Raw genomic sequence first — 18,803 nt, forward strand, 5'->3', positions numbered from 1 at the left:
TCCGGCAGGTGTTTCCGGTCTGTCCAGTAGGTGGTTCCAGCGTGGCCGGCACGTGCTTCTGGCACGTCTGAGAGGTGGTTCCGGCATGCCCGGCGGGTGATTCCATAGAGTCCGCCACGTGGTTCTGGCCTAGCCGGCAGGTGATTTTGGCGTCTCCTGCTGGTGGTTCCAGCGAGTCGAGCAGGAGGTTCAGGCATGATCGGCAGGTGCAACTGGTGTCTCTGGCACGTGGTTCTGCCACGTCTGAGAGCTGGTTCCAGCATGCCCTGCAGGTGATTGCGGAGTGTCCTGCAAGTGGTTCTGGTGTAGCCGGCAGGTGATTTTCCCGTGTCCGACATGTGGTTCCAGCGACTCGAGCAGGTGTTTCCAGCGTGCTTGGCAGGTGGTTCAGTTGGGTCTGGCAGGTGGTTCTGGTCTGTCCTGGAGGTGGTTCCGGCATGTCCAGCACGTGGTTGTGTCACGTCTGAGAGGTGGTTCCGGCATGCCCGGCAGGTGATTCCAGAGTCTGCGGAATGTGGTTCTGGCACATCTGAGAGGTGGTTCCGGCATGCCCTGCAGATGATTCCGGAGTGTCTGGCAAGTGGTTCTGGCATAGCCAACATGTGATTTCGGCGTGCCCCACAGGTGGTTCTGACGATTCGAGCAGGTGCTTCCAGCTAGCTCGGAGGTGCTTCTGGCGTCTCCGGCACTTGATTGTGGCACATTTGAGAGGTGGGTCCGGCCTTCCCGGCAGGTGATTCCGGAAAGTGCGGCAAGTCTTTCTGGCATAGCCAGCCGCTGATTTTTGCATGTCCGGCAGGTGGGTCCTGCGATTCGAGCCGGAGGTTCCTGCATGCTAGGCAGGTGGTTCAGATGTTCGGCATGTGGTTCCATTGTGTCCAGTAGGTGGTTCCAGCGTGTCTGGCACGTGGTTCTGGCACGTCTGAGAGGTGGTTCCGGCATGCCTGACAGGTGATTCCGGAGTGTCTGCCGAGGGGTTGTGGCGTAGCCGGCAGGTGATTTTGGCGTGTCCAGCATGTGGTTCTGGGGAGTGGATCAGGTGGTTCTGGCATACTTGACAGATGGTTCCGGCGTGTCCGGCACATGTTACTGGCACGTCTGAGAGGTGGTTCTGGCATGCCCGGCAGGTGATCCAGGAGAGTCCTCCAATTGGTTCTGGAGTTGCCCGCAGGTGTTTTTGCTGAGTCCGGCAGGTGGTTCAGGTGAGTTGAGCAGGTGGTTCCGGCGTTCTCGGCAGGTGTTCCGGCGTGTCCGGCAGGTGGTTCTGGTCTGTCTGGTAGTCGGTTCCGGCATGTGCCACTCGTGGTTCTGGCACGTCTGACAGTCGGTTCTGTCATGTCCAGCAGGTGATTCCGGATTGTACACCAAGTGGTTCTGGCGTAGCCCGCAGGTGATTTTGGCGTGTCCAGCAGGTGGTACTGGGGAGTGGATCAGGTGGTTCCAGCATACTCGGCAGGTGGTTCCGGCGTGTCCGGCACATGGTTCTGACACGTCTGAGAGGTCTTTCCGGCATGAGCGGCAGGTGATCCCAGAGAGTGCTCCAAGGGGTTCTGGCGTAGCCCGCAGGTGTTTTTGGTGTGTCCGGCAGGTGGTTCTGGCGAGTCGAGCAGGTGGTTCCTGGCGTGCTCGGCAGGTGGTTCAGGCAGGTCCGGCAGGTGTTTCCAGTCCGTCCATGGCGTGGTTCTGGCATGCCCGAAGGTGATTCTGGAGTGTCCAACAAGTGGTTTTGGCATAGCCGGCATGTGATTTTGGCGTCTCAGGCAGGTGTTTCCGGCGTGTCCAGCAGGTGGTTCCAGAGTGTCCGGCAAGTGGTTTTGCCATAGCCGGTTTGTGATTTTGGTGTGTCCAGCAGGTGGCTCCAGCGAGTCGTGCAGGTTGTTCCGTCATGCTTAGCAGGTGGTTCAGGCCAGTCTGGCAGGTGGTTCCGGTCTGTCCAGTAGGTGGTTCCAGTGTGTCCGGCACGTCGTTCCGGCATGTCTGACAGGTTGTTCTCGCATGTCCGGCAGGTGATTCCGGATTGTCCACCAAGTGGTTCTGGCGTAGCCGGCAGGTGATTTTGGCGTGTCCCACAGGTGGTTCCGACAATTCGAGCAGGTGCTTCCTGCTAGCTCAGCAGGTGCTTCTGGCATCGCCGGCACTTGATTTTGGCGCATTTGAGAGGTGGGTCCGGCATTCCCGGTAGTTGATTCTGGAAAGTCCGGCAAGTGGTTCTGGCATAGCCAGCATGTGATTTTTGCGTGTCTGGCAGGTGGGTCCTGCGAGTCGAGCAGGTGGTTCCTGCATGCTCGGCAGGTGGTTCAGGTGTGTCCGGCAGGTGGTTCCGTTGTGTCTGGTAGGTGGTTCCGGCGTGCTCGGCAGGTGGTTCAGGCACGTCCGGCAGGTGTTTGCAGTCTGTCCATGACGTGTTTCCGGCATGCCCGGAAGGTGATTCTGGAGTGTCCACCAAGTGGTTTTGGCGTAGCAGGCACGTGATGTTGGCGTGTCAGTCAGGTGGTCCAGCGTGTCCAGCAGGTGGTTCCGGCAAGCTGGGCAATGCTTTCGTCTCTCCGGCACGAGGTTGTGGCACATCTGAGAGGTGGTTCCGGCATGCCGGTGGGTGATTCCATAGAGTCCGCCACGTGGTTCTGGCCAAGCCGGCAGGTGATTTTGGCATCTCCGGCAGGTGGTTCCGGCGAGTCGAGCAGGAGGTTCAGGCGTGATTGTCAGTTGCATCCGGTGTCTCTGGCACGTGGTTCTGGCATGTCTAAGAGGTGGTTCTAGCATGCCCTGCAGGTGATTGTGGCGTGTCCTGCAAGTGGTTCTGGCGTAGCCAGCAGGTGATTTTGCCGTGTCTGGCATGTGGTTCCGGCGACTCGAGCAGGTGGTTCCAGCGTGCTCGGCATATGGTTCAGGTGGGTCCGGCACGTGGTTCTGGTCTGTCCTGGAGGTGGTTCCGGCATGTCCAGCACGTGGTTCTGGCACGTCTGAGATGTGGTTCTGGCATGCCCGACAGGTGATTCCAGAGTGTCCGGCAAGTGGTTCTGGCGTAGCCGGCAGGTGATTTTGGCGTGTCATGCAGGTGATGTTGGCGTGTCCGAAAGGTGATTTTGACGTGTCCGGCAGGTGTTTCTGGCGAGCTGTTCAGGTGGTTCGGGCGTTCTCAGCAGGTGATTCTGGCGTGTCCAGCAGGTGGTTCTGGTCTGTCCGATTGAGGGTTCCGGCGTGTGCCGCACGTGGTTCCAGCACGTCTGACAGGTGGTTCTGGCATGTCCAGCAGGTAATTCCGGAATGTCCAACAAGTGGCTCTGGCGTAGCCGGCAGGTGATTTTGGCGTGTCTAGCAGGTGGTTCTGGGGAGTGGGTAAGGTGGTTCTGGCATACTCGACAGGTGGTTCAGGTGTGTCCGGCAGGTGGTTCTGGCGAGTCGAGCAGGTGGTTCCCGGTGTGCTCGGCAGGTGGTTCAGGCAGGTGCGGAGGGTGTTTGCAGACCGTCCATGACGTGGTTCTGGCATGCCCGGCAGGTGATTCCGGATTGTCCGACATGTGGTTCTAGCACGTCTGAGAGGTGGTTCCGGCATGCCCAGCAGGTGCTTCTGGTGTCTCCAGCACTTGATTTTGGCACATTTGAGAGGTGGGTACGGCATTCCCGGTAGTTGATTCTGGAAAGTCCGGCAAGTGGTTCTGGCATAGCCAGCTGGGTATTTTTGCATGTCCTGCAGGTGGGTTGTGCGAGTCGAGCAGGTGGCTCCTGCATGCTCGGCAGTTGGCTCAGGCATGTCCGGCAGGCGGTTCCGTTGTGTCCGGTAGGTGGTTCCGGTGTGTCTGGCACGTGGTTCTGGCACATCTGAGAGGTGGTTCCGGCGTGCTCGGCAGGTGGTTCAGGCATGCCCGGCAGGTGTTTGCAGTCTGTCCATGACATGGTTCCGGCATGCCAGGAAGGTGATTCTGGAGTGTCCACCAAGTGGTTTTGGCGTAGCAGGCACGTGATGTTGGCGTGTCAGTCAGGTGGTTCCAGCATGTCCAGCAGGTGGTTCCGGCGAGCTCAGCAGCTGTTTCCGGTCTCTACGGCACGTGGTTGTGGCACGTCTGAGAGGTGGTTCTGGCAGGCCCTGCAGGTGATTCCGGAGTGTCCGCCAAGTGGTTCTGGCATAGCCGGCTGGTGATTTGGTGTCTCCAGCATGTGGCTCTGGCGAGTCGAGCAGGTTGTTCCGGCGTACTCAGCAGGTGGTTCAGGCGGGTCCGGCAGGTGTTTCCGGTCTGTCCAGTAGGTGGTTCCAGCGTGGCCGGCACGTGCTTCTGGCACGTCTGAGAGGTGGTTCCGGCATGCCCGGCGGGTGATTCCATAGAGTCCGCCACGTGGTTCTGGCCTAGCCGGCAGGTGATTTTGGCGTCTCCTGCTGGTGGTTCCAGCGAGTCGAGCAGGAGGTTCAGGCATGATCGGCAGGTGCAACTGGTGTCTCTGGCACGTGGTTCTGCCACGTCTGAGAGCTGGTTCCAGCATGCCCTGCAGGTGATTGCGGAGTGTCCTGCAAGTGGTTCTGGTGTAGCCGGCAGGTGATTTTCCCGTGTCCGACATGTGGTTCCAGCGACTCGAGCAGGTGTTTCCAGCGTGCTTGGCAGGTGGTTCAGTTGGGTCTGGCAGGTGGTTCTGGTCTGTCCTGGAGGTGGTTCCGGCATGTCCAGCACGTGGTTGTGTCACGTCTGAGAGGTGGTTCCGGCATGCCCGGCAGGTGATTCCAGAGTCTGCGGAATGTGGTTCTGGCACATCTGAGAGGTGGTTCCGGCATGCCCTGCAGATGATTCCGGAGTGTCTGGCAAGTGGTTCTGGCATAGCCAACATGTGATTTCGGCGTGCCCCACAGGTGGTTCTGACGATTCGAGCAGGTGCTTCCAGCTAGCTCGGAGGTGCTTCTGGCGTCTCCGGCACTTGATTGTGGCACATTTGAGAGGTGGGTCTGGCCTTCCCGGCAGGTGATTCCGGAAAGTGCGGCAAGTCTTTCTGGCATAGCCAGCCGCTGATTTTTGCATGTCCGGCAGGTGGGTCCTGCGATTCGAGCCGGAGGTTCCTGCATGCTAGGCAGGTGGTTCAGATGTTCGGCATGTGGTTCCATTGTGTCCAGTAGGTGGTTCCAGCGTGTCTGGCACGTGGTTCTGGCACGTCTGAGAGGTGGTTCCGGCATGCCTGACAGGTGATTCCGGAGTGTCTGCCGAGGGCTTGTGGCGTAGCCGGCAGGTGATTTTGGCGTGTCCAGCATGTGGTTCTGGGGAGTGGATCAGGTGGTTCTGGCATACTTGACAGATGGTTCCGGCGTGTCCGGCACATGTTACTGGCACGTCTGAGAGGTGGTTCTGGCATGCCCGGCAGGTGATCCAGGAGAGTCCTCCAATTGGTTCTGGAGTTGCCCGCAGGTGTTTTTGCTGAGTCCGGCAGGTGGTTCAGGTGAGTTGAGCAGGTGGTTCCGGCGTTCTGGGCAGGTGTTCCGGCGTGTCCGGCAGGTGGTTCTGGTCTGTCTGGTAGTCGGTTCCGGCATGTGCCACTCGTGGTTCTGGCACGTCTGACAGTCGGTTCTGTCATGTCCGGCAGGTGATTCCGGATTGTACACCAAGTGGTTCTGGCGTAGCCCGCAGGTGATTTTGGCGTGTCCAGCAGGTGGTACTGGGGAGTGGATCAGGTGGTTCCAGCATACTCGGCAGGTGGTTCCGGCGTGTCCGGCACATGGTTCTGACACGTCTGAGAGGTCTTTCCGGCATGAGCGGCAGGTGATCCCAGAGAGTCCTCCAAGTGGTTCTGGCGTAGCCCGCAGGTGTTTTTGGTGTGTCCGGCAGGTGGTTCTGGCGAGTCGAGCAGGTGGTTCCTGGCGTGCTCGGCAGGTGGTTCAGGCAGGTCCGGCAGGTGTTTCCAGTCCGTCCATGGCGTGGTTCTGGCATGCCCGAAGGTGATTCTGGAGTGTCCAACAAGTGGTTTTGGCGTAGCCGGCATGTGATTTTGGCGTCTCAGGCAGGTGTTTCCGGCGTGTCCAGCAGGTGGTTCCAGAGTGTCCGGCAAGTGGTTTTGGCATAGCCGGCTTGTGATTTTGGTGTGTCCAGCAGGTGGCTCCAGCGAGTCGTGCAGGTTGTTCCGTCATGCTTAGCAGGTGGTTCAGGCCAGTCTGGCAGGTGGTTCCGGTCTGTCCAGTAGGTGGTTCCAGTGTGTCCGGCACGTCGTTCCGGCATGTCTGACAGGTTGTTCTCGCATGTCCGGCAGGTGATTCCGGATTGTCCACCAAGTGGTTCTGGCGTAGCCGGCAGGTGATTTTGGCGTGTCCCACAGGTGGTTCCGACAATTCGAGCAGGTGCTTCCTGCTAGCTCAGCAGGTGCTTCTGGCATCGCCGGCACTTGATTTTGGCGCATTTGAGAGGTGGGTCCGGCATTCCCGGTAGTTGATTCTGGAAAGTCCGGCAAGTGGTTCTGGCATAGCCAGCATGTGATTTTTGCGTGTCTGGCAGGTGGGTCCTGCGAGTCGAGCAGGTGGTTCCTGCATGCTCGGCAGGTGGTTCAGGTGTGTCCGGCAGGTGGTTCCGTTGTGTCTGGTAGGTGGTTCCGGCGTGCTCGGCAGGTGGTTCAGGCACGTCCGGCAGGTGTTTGCAGTCTGTCCATGACGTGTTTCCGGCATGCCCGGAAGGTGATTCTGGAGTGTCCACCAAGTGGTTTTGGCGTAGCAGGCACGTGATGTTGGCGTGTCAGTCAGGTGGTCCAGCGTGTCCAGCAGGTGGTTCCGGCAAGCTGGGCAATGCTTTCGTCTCTCCGGCACGAGGTTGTGGCACATCTGAGAGGTGGTTCCGGCATGCCGGTGGGTGATTCCATAGAGTCCGCCACGTGGTTCTGGCCAAGCCGGCAGGTGATTTTGGCATCTCCGGCAGGTGGTTCCGGCGAGTCGAGCAGGAGGTTCAGGCGTGATTGTCAGTTGCATCCGGTGTCTCTGGCACGTGGTTCTGGCATGTCTAAGAGGTGGTTCTAGCATGCCCTGCAGGTGATTGTGGAGTGTCCTGCAAGTGGTTCTGGCGTAGCCAGCAGGTGATTTTGCCGTGTCTGGCATGTGGTTCCGGCGACTCGAGCAGGTGGTTCCAGCGTGCTCGGCATATGGTTCAGGTGGGTCCGGCACGTGGTTCTGGTCTGTCCTGGAGGTGGTTCCGGCATGTCCAGCACGTGGTTCTGGCACGTCTGAGATGTGGTTCTGGCATGCCCGACAGGTGATTCCGCAGTGTCCGGCAAGTGGTTCTGGCGTAGCCGGCAGGTGATTTTGGCGTGTCATGCAGGTGATGTTGGCGTGTCCGAAAGGTGATTTTGACGTGTCCGGCAGGTGTTTCTGGCGAGCTGTTCAGGTGGTTCGGGCGTTCTCAGCAGGTGATTCTGGCGTGTCCAGCAGGTGGTTCTGGTCTGTCCGATTGAGGGTTCCGGCGTGTGCCGCACGTGGTTCCAGCACGTCTGACAGGTGGTTCTGGCATGTCCAGCAGGTAATTCCGGAATGTCCAACAAGTGGCTCTGGCGTAGCCGGCAGGTGATTTTGGCGTGTCTAGCAGGTGGTTCTGGGGAGTGGGTAAGGTGGTTCTGGCATACTCGACAGGTGGTTCAGGCGTGTCCGGCAGGTGGTTCTGGCGAGTCGAGCAGGTGGTTCCCGGTGTGCTCGGCAGGTGGTTCAGGCAGGTGCGGAGGGTGTTTGCAGACCGTCCATGACGTGGTTCTGGCATGCCCGGCAGGTGATTCCGGATTGTCCGACATGTGGTTCTAGCACGTCTGAGAGGTGGTTCCGGCATGCCCAGCAGGTGCTTCTGGTGTCTCCAGCACTTGATTTTGGCACATTTGAGAGGTGGGTACGGCATTCCCGGTAGTTGATTCTGGAAAGTCCGGCAAGTGGTTCTGGCATAGCCAGCTGGGTATTTTTGCATGTCCTGCAGGTGGGTTGTGCGAGTCGAGCAGGTGGCTCCTGCATGCTCGGCAGTTGGCTCAGGGATGTCCGGCAGGCGGTTCCGTTGTGTCCGGTAGGTGGTTCCGGTGTGTCTGGCACGTGGTTCTGGCACATCTGAGAGGTGGTTCCGGCGTGCTCGGCAGGTGGTTCAGGCATGCCCGGCAGGTGTTTGCAGTCTGTCCATGACATGGTTCCGGCATGCCGGGAAGGTGATTCTGGAGTGTCCACCAAGTGGTTTTGGCGTAGCAGGCACGTGATGTTGGCGTGTCAGTCAGGTGGTTCCAGCATGTCCAGCAGGTGGTTCCGGCGAGCTCAGCAGGTGTTTCCGGTCTCTACGGCACGTGGTTGTGGCACGTCTGAGAGGTGGTTCTGGCAGGCCCTGCAGGTGATTCCGGAGTGTCCGCCAAGTGGTTCTGGCATAGCCGGCTGGTGATTTGGCGTCTCCAGCAGGTGGCTCTGGCGAGTCGAGCAGGTTGTTCCGGCGTACTCAGCAGGTGGTTCAGGCGGGTCCGGCAGGTGTTTCCGGTCTGTCCAGTAGGTGGTTCCAGCGTGGCCGGCACGTGCTTCCGGCACGTCTGAGAGGTGGTTCCGGCATGCCCGGCGGGTGATTCCATAGAGTCCGCCCTGTGGTTCTGGCCTAGCCGGCAGGTGATTTTGGCGTCTCCTGCAGGTGGTTCCAGCAAGTCAAGCAGGAGGTTCAGGCATGATCGGCAGGTGCAACTGGTGTCTCTGGCACGTGGTTCTGCCACGTCTGAGAGCTGGTTCCAGCATGCCCTGCAGGTGATTGCGGAGTGTCCTGCAAGTGGTTCTGGTGTAGCCGGCAGGTGATTTTCCCGTGTCCGACATGTGGTTCCAGCGACTCAAGCAGGTGTTTCCAGCGTGCTTGGCAGGTGGTTCAGTTGGGTCTGGCAGGTGGTTCTGGTCTGTCCTGGAGGTGGTTCCGGCATGTCCAGCACGTGGTTGTGTCACGTCTGAGAGGTGGTTCCGGCATGCCCGGCAGGTGATTCCAGAGTCTGCGGAATGTGGTTCTGGCACATCTGAGAGGTGGTTCCGGCATGCCCTGCAGATGATTCCGGAGTGTCTGGCAAGCGGTTCTGGCATAGCCAACATGTGATTTCGGCGTGCCCCACAGGTGGTTCTGACGATTCGAGCAGGTGCTTCCAGCTAGCTCGGAGGTGCTTCTGGCGTCTCCGGCACTTGATTGTGGCACATTTGAGAGGTGGGTCCGGCCTTCCCGGCAGGTGATTCCGGAAAGTGCGGCAAGTCTTTCTGGCATAGCCAGCCGCTGATTTTTGCATGTCCGGCAGGTGGGTCCTGCGATTCGAGCCGGAGGTTCCTGCATGCTAGGCAGGTGGTTCAGATGTTCGGCATGTGGTCCCATTGTGTCCAGTAGGTGGTTCCAGCGTGTCTGGCACGTGGTTCTGGCACGTCTGAGAGGTGGTTCCGGCATGCCTGACAGGTGATTCCGGAGTGTCTGCCGAGGGCTTGTGGCGTAGCCGGCAGGTGACTTTGGCGTGTCCAGCATGTGGTTCTGGGGAGTGGATCAGGTGGTTCTGGCATACTTGACAGATGGTTCCGGCGTGTCCGGCACATGTTACTGGCACGTCTGAGAGGTGGTTCTGGCATGCCCGGCAGGTGATCCAGGAGAGTCCTCCAATTGGTTCTGGAGTTGCCCGCAGGTGTTTTTGCTGAGTCCGGCAGGTGGTTCAGGTGAGTTGAGCAGGTGGTTCCGGCGTTCTCGGCAGGTGTTCCGGCGTGTCCGGCAGGTGGTTCTGGTCTGTCTGGTAGTCGGTTCCGGCATGTGCCACTCGTGGTTCTGGCACGTCTGACAGTCGGTTCTGTCATGTCCGGCAGGTGATTCCGGATTGTACACCAAGTGGTTCTGGCGTAGCCCGCAGGTGATTTTGGCGTGTCCAGCAGGTGGTACTGGGGAGTGGATCAGGTGGTTCCAGCATACTCGGCAGGTGGTTCCGGCGTGTCCGGCACATGGTTCTGACACGTCTGAGAGGTCTTTCCGGCATGAGCGGCAGGTGATCCCAGAGAGTCCTCCAAGTGGTTCTGGCGTAGCCCGCAGGTGTTTTTGGTGTGTCCGGCAGGTGGTTCTGGCGAGTCGAGCAGGTGGTTCCTGGCGTGCTCGGCAGGTGGTTCAGGCAGGTCCGGCAGGTGTTTCCAGTCCGTCCATGGCGTGGTTCTGGCATGCCCGAAGGTGATTCTGGAGTGTCCAACAAGTGGTTTTGGCGTAGCCGGCATGTGATTTTGGCGTCTCAGGCAGGTGGTTCCGGCGTGTCCAGCAGGTGGTTCCAGAGTGTCCGGCAAGTGGTTTTGGCATAGCCGGCTTGTGATTTTGGTGTGTCCAGCAGGTGGCTCCAGCGAGTCGTGCAGGTTGTTCCGTCATGCTTAGCAGGTGGTTCAGGCCAGTCTGGCAGGTGGTTCCGGTCTGTCCAGTAGGTGGTTCCAGTGTGTCCGGCACGTCGTTCCGGCATGTCTGACAGGTTGTTCTCGCATGTCCGGCAGGTGATTCCGGATTGTCCACCAAGTGGTTCTGGCGTAGCCGGCAGGTGATTTTGGCGTGTCCCACAGGTGGTTCCGACAATTCGAGCAGGTGCTTCCTGCTAGCTCAGCAGGTGCTTCTGGCATCGCCGGCACTTGATTTTGGCGCATTTGAGAGGTGGGTCCGGCATTCCCGGTAGTTGATTCTGGAAAGTCCGGCAAGTGGTTCTGGCATAGCCAGCATGTGATTTTTGCGTGTCTGGCAGGTGGGTCCTGCGAGTCGAGCAGGTGGTTCCTGCATGCTCGGCAGGTGGTTCAGGTGTGTCCGGCAGGTGGTTCCGTTGTGTCTGGTAGGTGGTTCCGGTGTGCTCGGCAGGTGGTTCAGGCACGTCCGGCAGGTGTTTGCAGTCTGTCCATGACGTGTTTCCGGCATGCCCGGAAGGTGATTCTGGAGTGTCCACCAAGTGGTTTTGGCGTAGCAGGCACGTGATGTTGGCGTGTCAGTCAGGTGGTCCAGCGTGTCCAGCAGGTGGTTCCGGCAAGCTGGGCAATGCTTTCGTCTCTCCGGCACGAGGTTGTGGCACATCTGAGAGGTGGTTCCGGCATGCCGGTGGGTGATTCCATAGAGTCCGCCACGTGGTTCTGGCCAAGCCGGCAGGTGATTTTGGCATCTCCGGCAGGTGGTTCCGGCGAGTCGAGCAGGAGGTTCAGGCGTGATTGTCAGTTGCATCCGGTGTCTCTGGCACGTGGTTCTGGCATGTCTAAGAGGTGGTTCTAGCATGCCCTGCAGGTGATTGTGGCGTGTCCTGCAAGTGGTTCTGGCGTAGCCAGCAGGTGATTTTGCCGTGTCTGGCATGTGGTTCCGGCGACTCGAGCAGGTGGTTCCAGCGTGCTCGGCATATGGTTCAGGTGGGTCCGGCACGTGGTTCTGGTCTGTCCTGGAGGTGGTTCCGGCATGTCCAGCACGTGGTTCTGGCACGTCTGAGATGTGGTTCTGGCATGCCCGACAGGTGATTCCGGAGTGTCCGGCAAGTGGTTCTGGCGTAGCCGGCAGGTGATTTTGGCGTGTCATGCAGGTGATGTTGGCGTGTCCGAAAGGTGATTTTGACGTGTCCGGCAGGTGTTTCTGGCGAGCTGTTCAGGTGGTTCGGGCGTTCTCAGCAGGTGATTCTGGCGTGTCCAGCAGGTGGTTCTGGTCTGTCCGATTGAGGGTTCCGGCGTGTGCCGCACGTGGTTCCAGCACGTCTGACAGGTGGTTCTGGCATGTCCAGCAGGTAATTCCGGAATGTCCAACAAGTGGCTCTGGCGTAGCCGGCAGGTGATTTTGGCGTGTCTAGCAGGTGGTTCTGGGGAGTGGGTAAGGTGGTTCTGGCATACTCGACAGGTGGTTCAGGCGTGTCCGGCAGGTGGTTCTGGCGAGTCGAGCAGGTGGTTCCCGGTGTGCTCGGCAGGTGGTTCAGGCAGGTGCGGAGGGTGTTTGCAGACCGTCCATGACGTGGTTCTGGCATGCCCGGCAGGTGATTCCGGATTGTCCGACATGTGGTTCTAGCACGTCTGAGAGGTGGTTCCGGCATGCCCAGCAGGTGCTTCTGGTGTCTCCAGCACTTGATTTTGGCACATTTGAGAGGTGGGTACGGCATTCCCGGTAGTTGATTCTGGAAAGTCCGGCAAGTGGTTCTGGCATAGCCAGCTGGGTATTTTTGCATGTCCTGCAGGTGGGTTGTGCGAGTCGAGCAGGTGGCTCCTGCATGCTCGGCAGTTGGCTCAGGGATGTCCGGCAGGTGGTTCCGTTGTGTCCGGTAGGTGGTTCCGGTGTGTCTGGCACGTGGTTCTGGCACATCTGAGAGGTGGTTCCGGCGTGCTCGGCAGGTGGTTCAGGCATGCCCGGCAGGTGTTTGCAGTCTGTCCATGACATGGTTCCGGCATGCCGGGAAGGTGATTCTGGAGTGTCCACCAAGTGGTTTTGGCGTAGCAGGCACGTGATGTTGGCGTGTCAGTCAGGTGGTTCCAGCATGTCCAGCAGGTGGTTCCGGCGAGCTCAGCAGGTGTTTCCGGTCTCTACGGCACGTGGTTGTGGCACGTCTGAGAGGTGGTTCTGGCAGGCCCTGCAGGTGATTCCGGAGTGTCCGCCAAGTGGTTCTGGCATAGCCGGCTGGTGATTTGGCGTCTCCAGCAGGTGGCTCTGGCGAGTCGAGCAGGTTGTTCCGGCGTACTCAGCAGGTGGTTCAGGCGGGTCCGGCAGGTGTTTCCGGTCTGTCCAGTAGGTGGTTCCAGCGTGGCCGGCATGTGCTTCCGGCACGTCTGAGAGGTGGTTCCGGCATGCCCGGCGGGTGATTCCATAGAGTCCGCCACGTGGTTCTGGCCTAGCCGGCAGGTGATTTTGGCGTCTCCTGCAGGTGGTTCCAGCGAGTCGAGCAGGAGGTTCAGGCATGATCGGCAGGTGCAACTGGTGTCTCTGGCACGTGGTTCTGCCACGTCTGAGAGCTGGTTCCAGCATGCCCTGCAGGTGATTGCGGAGTGTCCTGCAAGTGGTTCTGGTGTAGCCGGCAGGTGATTTTCCCGTGTCCGACATGTGGTTCCAGCGACTCGAGCAGGTGTTTCCAGCATGATTGGCAGGTGGTTCAGTTGGGTCTGGCAGGTGGTTCTGGTCTGTCCTGGAGGTGGTTCCGGCATGTCCAGCACGTGGTTGTGTCACGTCTGAGAGGTGGTTCCGGCATGCCCGGCAGGTGATTCCAGAGTCTGCGGAATGTGGTTCTGGCACATCTGAGAGGTGGTTCCGGCATGCCCTGCAGATGATTCCGGAGTGTCTGGCAAGTGGTTCTGGCATAGCCAACATGTGATTTCGGCGTGCCCCACAGGTGGTTCTGACGATTCGAGCAGGTGCTTCCAGCTAGCTCGGAGGTGCTTCTGGCGTCTCCGGCACTTGATTGTGGCACATTTGAGAGGTGGGTCCGGCCTTCCCGGCAGGTGATTCCGGAAAGTGCGGCAAGTCTTTCTGGCATAGCCAGCCGCTGATTTTTGCATGTCCGGCAGGTGGGTCCTGCGATTCGAGCCGGAGGTTCCTGCATGCTAGGCAGGTGGTTCAGATGTTCGGCATGTGGTTCCATTGTGTCCAGTAGGTGGTTCCAGCGTGTCTGGCACGTGGTTCTGGCACGTCTGAGAGGTGGTTCCGGCATGCCTGACAGGTGATTCCGGAGTGTCTGCTGAGGGCTTGTGGCGTAGCCGGCAGGTGATTTTGGCGTGTCCAGCATGTGGTTCTGGGGAGTGGATCAGGTGGTTCTGGCATACTTGACAGATGGTTCCGGCGTGTCCGGCACATGTTACTGGCACGTCTGAGAGGTGGTTCTGGCATGCCCGGCAGGTGATCCAGGAGAGTCCTCCAATTGGTTCTGGAGTTGCCCGCAGGTGTTTTTGCTGAGTCCGGCAGGTGGTTCAGGTGAGTTGAGCAGGTGGTTCCGGCGTTCTCGGCAGGTGTTCCGGCGTGTCCGGCAGGTGGTTCTGGTCTGTCTGGTAGTCGGTTCCGGCATGTGCCACTCGTGGTTCTGGCACGTCTGACAGTCGGTTCTGTCATGTCCGGCAGGTGATTCCGGATTGTACACCAAGTGGTTCTGGCGTAGCCCGCAGGTGATTTTGGCGTGTCCAGCAGGTGGTACTGGGGAGTGGATCAGGTGGTTCCAGCATACTCGGCAGGTGGTTCCGGCGTGTCCGGCACATGGTTCTGACACGTCTGAGAGGTCTTTCCGGCATGAGCGGCAGGTGATCCCAGAGAGTGCTCCAAGGGGTTCTGGCGTAGCCCGCAGGTGTTTTTGGTGTGTCCGGCAGGTGGTTCTGGCGAGTCGAGCAGGTGGTTCCTGGCGTGCTCGGCAGGTGGTTCAGGCAGGTCCGGCAGGTGTTTCCAGTCCGTCCATGGCGTGGTTCTGGCATGCCCGAAGGTGATTCTGGAGTGTCCAACAAGTGGTTTTGGCGTAGCCGGCATGTGATTTTGGCGTCTCAGGCAGGTGGTTCCGGCGTGTCCAGCAGGTGGTTCCAGAGTGTCCGGCAAGTGGTTTTGGCATAGCCGGCTTGTGATTTTGGTGTGTCCAGCAGGTGGCTCGAGCGAGTCGTGCAGGTTGTTCCGTCATGCTTAGCAGGTGGTTCAGGCCAGTCTGGCAGGTGGTTCCGGTCTGTCCAGTAGGTGGTTCCAGTGTGTCCGGCACGTCGTTCCGGCATGTCTGACAGGTTGTTCTCGCATGTCCGGCAGGTGATTCCGGATCGTCCACCAAGTGGTTGTGGCGTAGCCGGCAGGTGATTTTGGCGTGTCCCACAGGTGGTTCCGACAATTCGAGCAGGTGCTTCCTGCTAGCTCAGCAGGTGCTTCTGGCATCGCCGGCACTTGATTTTGGCGCATTTGAGAGGTGGGTCCGGCATTCCCGGTAGTTGATTCTGGAAAGTCCGGCAAGTGGTTCTGGCATAGCCAGCATGTGATTTTTGCGTGTCTGGCAGGTGGGTCCTGCGAGTCGAGCAGGTGGTTCCTGCATGCTCGGCAGGTGGTTCAGGTGTGTCCGGCAGGTGGTTCCGTTGTGTCTGGTAGTTGGTTCCCGCGTGCTCGGCAGGTGGTTCAGGCACGTCCGGCAGGTGTTTGCAGTCTGTCCATGACGTGTTTCCGGCATGCCCGGAAGGTGATTCTGGAGTGTCCACCAAGTGGTTTTGGCGTAGCAGGCACGTGATGTTGGCGTGTCAGTCAGGTGGTCCAGCGTGTTCAGCAGGTGGTTCCGGCAAGCTGGGCAATGCTTTCGTCTCTCCGGCACGAGGTTGTGGCACATCTGAGAGGTGGTTCCGGCATGCCGGTGGGTGATTCCATAGAGTCCGCCACGTGGTTCTGGCCAAGCCGGCAGGTGATTTTGGCATCTCCGGCAGGTGGTTCCGGCGAGTCGAGCAGGAGGTTCAGGCGTGATTGTCAGTTGCATCCGGTGTCTCTGGCACGTGGTTCTGGCATGTCTAAGAGGTGGTTCTAGCATGCCCTGCAGGTGATTGTGGCGTGTCCTGCAAGTGGTTCTGGCGTAGCCAGCAGGTGATTTTGCCGTGTCTGGCATGTGGTTCCGGCGACTCGAGCAGGTGGTTCCAGCGTGCTCGGCATATGGTTCAGGTGGGTCCGGCACGTGGTTCTGGTCTGTCCTGGAGGTGGTTCCGGCATGTCCAGCACGTGGTTCTGGCACGTCTGAGATGTGGTTCTGGCATGCCCGACAGGTGATTCCGGAGTGTCCGGCAAGTGGTTCTGGCGTAGCCGGCAGGTGATTTTGGCGTGTCATGCAGGTGATGTTGGCGTGTCCGAAAGGTGATTTTGACGTGTCCGGCAGGTGTTTCTGGCGAGCTGTTCAGGTGGTTCGGGCGTTCTCAGCAGGTGATTCTGGCGTGTCCAGCAGGTGGTTCTGGTCTGTCCGATTGAGGGTTCCGGCGTGTGCCGCACGTGGTTCCAGCACGTCTGACAGGTGGTTCTGGCATGTCCAGCAGGTAATTCCGGAATGTCCAACAAGTGGCTCTGGCGTAGCCGGCAGGTGATTTTGGCGTGTCTAGCAGGTGGTTCTGGGGAGTGGGTAAGGTGGTTCTGGCATACTCGACAGGTGGTTCAGGCGTGTCCGGCAGGTGGTTCTGGCGAGTCGAGCAGGTGGTTCCCGGTGTGCTCGGCAGGTGGTTCAGGCAGGTGCGGAGGGTGTTTGCAGACCGTCCATGACGTGGTTCTGGCATGCCCGGCAGGTGATTCCGGATTGTCCGACATGTGGTTCTAGCACGTCTGAGAGGTGGTTCCGGCATGCCCAGCAGGTGCTTCTGGTGTCTCCAGCACTTGATTTTGGCACATTTGAGAGGTGGGTACGGCATTCCCGGTAGTTGATTCTGGAAAGTCCGGCAAGTGGTTCTGGCATAGCCAGCTGGGTATTTTTGCATGTCCTGCAGGTGGGTTGTGCGAGTCGAGCAGGTGGCTCCTGCATGCTCGGCAGTTGGCTCAGGGATGTCCGGCAGGTGGTTCCGTTGTGTCCGGTAGGTGGTTCCGGTGTGTCTGGCACGTGGTTCTGGCACATCTGAGAGGTGGTTCCGGCGTGCTCGGCAGGTGGTTCAGGCATGCCCGGCAGGTGTTTGCAGTCTGTCCATGACATGGTTCCGGCATGCCGGGAAGGTGATTCTGGAGTGTCCACCAAGTGGTTTTGGCGTAGCAGGCACGTGATGTTGGCGTGTCAGTCAGGTGGTTCCAGCATGTCCAGCAGGTGGTTCCGGCGAGCTCAGCAGGTGTTTCCGGTCTCTACGGCACGTGGTTGTGGCACGTCTGAGAGGTGGTTCTGGCAGGCCCTGCAGGTGATTCCGGAGTGTCCGCCAAGTGGTTCTGGCATAGCCGGCTGGTGATTTGGCGTCTCCAGCAGGTGGCTCTGGCGAGTCGAGCAGGTTGTTCCGGCGTACTCAGCAGGTGGTTCAGGCGGGTCCGGCAGGTGTTTCCGGTCTGTCCAGTAGGTGGTTCCAGCGTGGCCGGCATGTGCTTCCGGCACGTCTGAGAGGTGGTTCCGGCATGCCCGGCGGGTGATTCCATAGAGTCCGCCACGTGGTTCTGGCCTAGCCGGCAGGTGATTTTGGCGTCTCCTGCAGGTGGTTCCAGCGAGTCGAGCAGGAGGTTCAGGCATGATCGGCAGGTGCAACTGGTGTCTCTGGCACGTGGTTCTGCCACGTCTGAGAGCTGGTTCCAGCATGCCCTGCAGGTGATTGCGGAGTGTCCTGCAAGTGGTTCTGGTGTAGCCGTCAGGTGATTTTCCCGTGTCCGACATGTGGTTCCAGCGACTCGAGCAGGTGTTTCCAGCATGATTGGCAGGTGGTTCAGTTGGGTCTGGCAGGTGGTTCTGGTCTGTCCTGGAGGTGGTTCCGGCATGTCCAGCACGTGGTTGTGTCACGTCTGAGAGGTGGTTCCGGCATGCCCGGCAGGTGATTCCAGAGTCTGCGGAATGTGGTTCTGGCACATCTGAGAGGTGGTTCCGGCATGCCCTGCAGATGATTCCGGAGTGTCTGGCAAGTGGTTCTGGCATAGCCAACATGTGATTTCGGCGTGCCCCACAGGTGGTTCTGACGATTCGAGCAGGTGCTTCCAGCTAGCTCGGAGGTGCTTCTGGCGTCTCCGGCACTTGATTGTGGCACATTTGAGAGGTGGGTCCGGCCTTCCCGGCAGGTGATTCCGGAAAGTGCGGCAAGTCTTTCTGGCATAGCCAGCCGCTGATTTTTGCATGTCCGGCAGGTGGGTCCTGCGATTCGAGCCGGAGGTTCCTGCATGCTAGGCAGGTGGTTCAGATGTTCGGCATGTGGTTCCATTGTGTCCAGTAGGTGGTTCCAGCGTGTCTGGCACGTGGTTCTGGCACGTCTGAGAGGTGGTTCCGGCATGCCTGACAGGTGATTCCGGAGTGTCTGCTGAGGGCTTGTGGCGTAGCCGGCAGGTGATTTTGGCGTGTCCAGCATGTGGTTCTGGGGAGTGGATCAGGTGGTTCTGGCATACTTGACAGATGGTTCCGGCGTGTCCGGCACATGTTACTGGCACGTCTGAGAGGTGGTTCTGGCATGCCCGGCAGGTGATCCAGGAGAGTCCTCCAATTGGTTCTGGAGTTGCCCGCAGGTGTTTTTGCTGAGTCCGGCAGGTGGTTCAGGTGAGTTGAGCAGGTGGTTCCGGCGTTCTCGGCAGGTGTTCCGGCGTGTCCGGCAGGTGGTTCTGGTCTGTCTGGTAGTCGGTTCCGGCATGTGCCACTCGTGGTTCTGGCACGTCTGACAGTCGGTTCTGTCATGTCCGGCAGGTGATTCCGGATTGTACACCAAGTGGTTCTGGCGTAGCCCGCAGGTGATTTTGGCGTGTCCAGCAGGTGGTACTGGGGAGTGGATCAGGTGGTTCCAGCATACTCGGCAGGTGGTTCCGGCGTGTCCGGCACATGGTTCTGACACGTCTGAGAGGTCTTTCCGGCATGAGCGGCAGGTGATCCCAGAGAGTGCTCCAAGGGGTTCTGGCGTAGCCCGCAGGTGTTTTTGGTGTGTCCGGCAGGTGGTTCTGGCGAGTCGAGCAGGTGGTTCCTGGCGTGCTCGGCAGGTGGTTCAGGCAGGTCCGGCAGGTGTTTCCAGTCCGTCCATGGCGTGGTTCTGGCATGCCCGAAGGTGATTCTGGAGTGTCCAACAAGTGGTTTTGGCGTAGCCGGCATGTGATTTTGGCGTCTCAGGCAGGTGGTTCCGGCGTGTCCAGCAGGTGGTTCCAGAGTGTCCGGCAAGTGGTTTTGGCATAGCCGGCTTGTGATTTTGGTGTGTCCAGCAGGTGGCTCGAGCGAGTCGTGCAGGTTGTTCCGTCATGCTTAGCAGGTGGTTCAGGCCAGTCTGGCAGGTGGTTCCGGTCTGTCCAGTA

This window comes from Equus asinus, chromosome 1 (genome assembly GCF_041296235.1).
Source record: "Equus asinus isolate D_3611 breed Donkey chromosome 1, EquAss-T2T_v2, whole genome shotgun sequence".
NCBI classification, from domain to species: Eukaryota; Metazoa; Chordata; class Mammalia; order Perissodactyla; family Equidae; genus Equus; species Equus asinus.